We start from the raw sequence: 6,000 nt of genomic DNA, 5'->3' as shown, positions 1-6,000 counted from the left end.
ATTTTCTGATATTATGGAATTTGGTAGATCAGCAAGGCAGAACATGAAGTTGCTTTCCATCATGCAGGGTGCCTCTGTAAATTTCAGGGGAAAATGTGAAAAAAGAAGGAAAGCTGCATCTAGCAAAGAATCTATAGGCAAAGATGAGCTATGTAGAGAACATGGATGCCCTGGGGATACAATGCTTCCATGTAAAAATGTCTGAAGTTTGCTTTGGATGATAGTTTAAAAAGTTCTCCAGCTAATCTTCATCTTGCCAACAGGACAGCCTGTAAGTGTCTTACTTCAGAAGGAGCTTTAGTTCTTCTGTTCCTAGTTCATGCTTGGTGTAGGGAGCAGGGCTGTGTCACAGAAACGTTCTCCCTGCTCCCCGGGGCATTCCAGTGGGCAGGGGAGGCACTTTGCTTTGTGCCTCATCAAGCTTTACCCCAACCAAAGAAAACAAACAGCAGGCTTTGAAGACACTGTAAAGTTTGCCCTCACAGCTGGAGGCAGAGTGAAGCAGTGGAAGACAGCAATAAGGGACAGGCAAGAAGAAAACAAAAAGTGATGGAGAGAGACAGCCGCAGCACAAAGAGTTCATTCTGTGCCTCTATTAAGAAGTCTGAGAGTCCCCTACTGGGGAAAAGAAACCATTAAAATGTTCATTAGAAAGAGTATCACCTTGGGTATTTATTATTTATTGCAAGTCTTTATAAGCCATTACTCTTCAGATGTATTCTAAGTTCCCATGTACTCCCTGTCCTGCTCCAGTCTGTTAGCAGACCAAACATCCTGCAGCAAGTGCCGGTCCTGCTCTGCGGCAGTGGGACATTCAGTTTTCAAGGAGGTTTCTTTTACATGCACAGCTAGGATTGATTTACAATCTGAGTTTTTGTAGCTGAATCCACAGAGTATTTAATTTTAGATTATCCAAAGAAAGTTATAACCGTCAGAAGATAAAGCTGGATGTACTCTACGTAGTTTGTTCAGCAATACCAGTGGTTTTAAGAAGGATGAAACAACATTGGAAGCACTGGTCAGGCACACAGTACCCACCCCACCACTTCAGCTCAGCCCTGTAACATGAAATCCTCTGTCTAGTTTTCCTGTAGTGTTTGGTTGTTTTGCTTTTATCTTCTCCAGAATTTGCCTGTGATACAATTCTCCATTCACCATTTGAAATACAGAGCAGGTTAACACTATATAAACTACACAAGCAACATATTAAGGTTATATATTTCTACCCACAGAGCATGAAAGGCAAACACAGAAGACAACCAGGAGACTTGGCATGTAGCTCTACTTTCTCATTTCTTATTGGAACTAGATGCCAACTGGCAGCGTACAAAATTTCCGTTGGTATATCGATTTTTAGGTTTGTATTTTTTTTAAGACAGACTCAACCAGATGTTCTCCCCATATCCACCCAGATCCTACTGCAGGGCATGTGGCCTGCTGGAACATGACCTTTCCAAAGGCCCACAGCACACCTTTCTCCTGCTCAAGCACACATCACTGAGATGTCAGAGGTACTGGGTCTACCATTAGGTATAGGTCTAGGGTTGTATTCACAATGATTCTCCAGCTATGGTATATAATAACAGGTCTGCCACACTGCTACAGCTAATTCTGCCACTAACTGATGCAGACTCCCTTAGACAGCAAATACTGCCAGAGTGCACAAGAAAAATGTAACACTACAGGCCTATGCATCAGAATGCAAACAGCTTTAGAAAGGTCTCACCCCTGTTTATTATGTCACTCTGCAACTACAGAAGTATTCCTGCTAGTTGGTATCCATTTGCATGAGGACTCAGAGTCAGGATAACTCACAGCAGTGAAAAATAACTTTGTGTTCTCTAAAGAAGAAAGACAGAACTTTCCAAAGACTTATAAATTGGTCATACCATCACACTTGACATGATCAGTTTTAGAAAGTTAGCTTTATCCACTTTCTAATCTCTACAAACCTGCTGGATACCAGCAGACTACCTCCACTCTAAATATATCTGGAGGACAGTGAACTGCTTAGTGAAATGAAATCCATTGTGAGCCTGAATCTAAAGCACTTCTCACAAAATTCCTATGCATTTGATATCTAGATATTCCTAAATTAAAAGGATTGGAGGCAAAATATATAAGACAATAGTTCATATAAATCAAATCTCTACTGAATTAATTCTATTGCTTTCCCAGAATTACTCCTGCACTTGGGAATTCTTTTAATTATGGGAATGAGAACTAGGCAGCCCAAACACGTCATGCAGCCATAATGATACACAAAATGATAATGAACAAGCAACAATGTTAAACCCCTCTTTCATTCTTGGCCAATCAACAGAGGGTTAAACCTAGCAACGATTCTTTTTCAAAGCTGTTCTCAGTTCCCTATTTTACGATGACATTGCTCGACATTGTTAACGTCAAGGATATATCAATAGGGTAGGATGTATTTCCATGTGTTCACTCACTTACAATATTCGTACAGGGAATAAAGAAAAGATGTGCCAAAGCATGGAATGATGAGACACGTCGATAGTAAGAAGTCAGTATGTTCTTCCTTTACCCATATGCTACATGGTAGACCCTGAAGACACTTTTTCTTAGGGTGCTTTGGGCAGAAAACTAAGAGGATGACAACCATACTATTTTACTCAGTGTGTCTTGTACTTGGGTACACTTAGTCGTAACTGTTGACTTGACAAAATTTATTATTTTCCTTGAAACAAGAACTGCTTTCAACATTGCAAAATAGAGTTTTACTGCATTTTCTTTCATAGCACTGAACATGAGCACAATGTCCTAGGCACACATACAAAAAGTATTGCAATTACCTGGCAATATGACATCAATTAGGAGAAAGGAGTAAAATTTATTTTCACTTTCATTATAGAATTGTACTGTTAAGGTTTAGCTTGAGGGGCGGGGGAAGATAAATTGGTTCTTTTTGCCTCTTTCTTATAGAAGGAATTACTCTAAAGATGGTTTTCTAGCTTCCTTCTTAATGAATGTGTACTTTATAAAAGACAGAAATTATGTATCTTTTCATGTCCAAAATGCATGAAGATTTAATCTGGGTTACAAGTTATAAAAATATCAAACTCAAGAGACTGGAGAGAAAGAGATACTTCCCACTGTTTAATCTTCATCATCTGACAGGACACAATTACTTTAAGAGACCTAAATTCTGATGCTCTGTCCCCTCCACATGCATAAGTGTTGTCAGTCAGCCAGGTGCAGTTAGAGTACAAGAATTACCCTTGATGTATGTTAATTGATGTGATTAATAAAATCCAAGAATTTCTATTCAGAGTGTGATTCTGTAAGTTATTATTTATAACTTGTCTACTATTGCAAACTGGCTTTCCAGCCACTTTCCCATGTTTATTAAAAAGAGGCTTGACTGCACAAAGGTCTTCTCTCTTTAAGGATAAGCATCAAGAGCAGAAGTCTTGTGAATACTTAAAGCCAAGGTGACACACTTGTGCAAACTCTGCAGAAAAGTTAAAACCAAAATCTTACCATGTTTTTGGCAATTCGTATAGCTATATTTCTCCTCTGTATTAAACACAACATATTTTTTGATATATGGAAGAGGGGAGAGAAGACGGAGAGGGAGAAGAAGTAGTAGTATTAGGTAAAATGGCTAAAGCAGACCTTCAGGAAAGGAACTTCATCACAGGTCATTGTGAGACACATTAAAAATCTTTGTCAAGTAGACAACTGGGCTTACAATTTTGCCACATTGAATGAATATTCAGATGAACAGAAATATTAACTTTATTACAGTTTATAACCTTTCTAACTTTTCCAGATGCAGAAAAGTAATATGATTTCACAATTGCAACAATCCCATGGCATTCACAGATTTAATAATTTTAAAAATATGAGTTATATAGTAGATATCCAACACTTCTGTGTGTCACAGAACTTGCTGGTTAGAGACAGTCTTCTCTGTGTGTTTTCAATAGATTTCCTCTATTACACCTCCTGAAGTTACTTGAAAGAATTTAATATTCTCACTTCCTCCTAGGTAAATCACTCCTGTGTTTTTCCTCCTGGAGGTTATTGTCTGTTTCTGTATTGTGTTTAGATTAAGGTCAATGGTTCTGGTCTCTGTTTCCTCCCCAGCTACCCCAGCCCATTGCCTCTCTTCCAGGCAGGAAAACCCAAGTGACGGTCAGCGGCAAACTGAAGGTCAGAGATTTCCTTGGCTGGCCTTCGATGCCTTCCCACAGCAGCCTGGGTCAGCAGTGCTCCTCACAGATCAGATCTGCCTGGTCTCTTGAGGGCACTCAGAGGAATAAAGCTTCATGACTGATGTCTTCTTCATGAAAAATCCAGTCATTTCTACCTAGCAGAAGGCAGCTCTTCACAAAGTGTTAAGCAGTTTTCTGTTAAAGCTGTTCACATCCTACCCCACATGTCTGTCAAACTACTGAAGCAGGCCTAAACAGAAATTTACATACATTTAACTTTAGCTGAATGTCTAGATAGCAAGCAAGTAGAATTTTATGCACTTTTAATAAGTTTTTTTCTTTAATGTTTTAGCATGTCCTAAAAACTTCTGAGTCAATCCACATTTCAAAATAGTTCCTGTTATCAAAATATGTTGTTCCTTTACATGGTTTTCAATTAACAATCCCTCCTTACCACGCATATAAAATATTATGCTGGAAGTGGGAAGATTTATTTTACAACTGTAAATCTAAACCTTCAAAACTGAGCATTGATTCACATTTCTGATTATCCAATTCAAGCCAGTTTACAGCCTTCAAAAAGTGAGTATTCAATATTCTCTGATATTCTATGGAGTTACTGATATCAACAGGCTTTGACCAACAGAGCATTCTTAGGCCAAAGTCTGTGTTGAAGCAGTTGCTTGATGGATACCCAGGTAGAAAATATGACATGAAAATATTTCTCAAACATAAGTGCAAGACTGGCTGACAAGACAAGTAAAATGCAGAGAAGTGCTGCAAGGGATAGACTGTTCTCACGTAGAGTCGATAGAGAATGTGGAGGTCTCTTTGCAGCATTTTTTCAGAAACTTACTTATATGCTAGCACAAGTTCTGCTGAGATGGATGAGCATATCTTTGTTTCAGAGCACCACTTTTTATTTACAGCAACATGATTTACCCTGGAGCAGCCAGCCAGCCGCATGGCCAAGGCATTACCTGAGGATAGTGGACACCTGCCTTCAGTTTCCTTGGGTCAATGCTGCTTGCACCTTCAGTAGGACTCTCATATGATGATGTTATGGTCACTTCTGCTGCAGGGGCCCAGCTCCCAGAGCAGGCCGTGTAGTCTCATCCCAGGTAGCAACTCCTGCAAGATCACAAAGCACTTACATGCATGGCAATGGGATCCCCAGCAGTCAGAGGCTTCAGTTGGTCAAGCTGCTGAAGAAAATGCCAAATGGAGAAATGTGTCTGAAATACCTTGTTTCTCTACACTACAGTGCTGCTTTGGACTCACTGCTGATCATAGGAATTACTCATTAACCCCTCCTGTATTCAGGGGCCTCACACATCCCTTTGGGTGAGGATGACTAGATAAATATTACTCTTTTGTTTTAAGCAGCCAGTATTAATATCACCATTTACCTTAAGCTACAGTGCAGATGACAGAAGGCTGTTGCAGGAAACAGGCAACCAGGACCCTACACCCACAGCACCCTTAGGATCCTAAATCCACATATCCCTCACTCAGCAGAAAACCCGAGTACTTCTGCACAAGCCTCCATTGTTCTTGTCTGAGGTGAAGGATATGGCTTTGAACGTTTGGGTGGGAGCTCTGACTCACAGCTCAGTGTTTCACCACCAGCACTATCCATGCTCCTGAATGGAAGCAGCCACAACTTCTTGCTTTTGTGCTTAACCACTGCTGTCACCATGAGCAGACCTACAAAACCTGACCCTTCAGGAGATGTCAAATGAGATGGTGCTTTCACCACACCAGGACACTCAGTCTTGACAAAATGGTATTACTTCTGAATAAAGACAGTGCTACTTAA

Source organism: Phalacrocorax carbo, chromosome 3 (genome assembly GCF_963921805.1).
Source record: "Phalacrocorax carbo chromosome 3, bPhaCar2.1, whole genome shotgun sequence".
NCBI lineage: Eukaryota > Metazoa > Chordata > Aves > Suliformes > Phalacrocoracidae > Phalacrocorax > Phalacrocorax carbo.
This window is presented reverse-complemented; position numbering follows the sequence as displayed.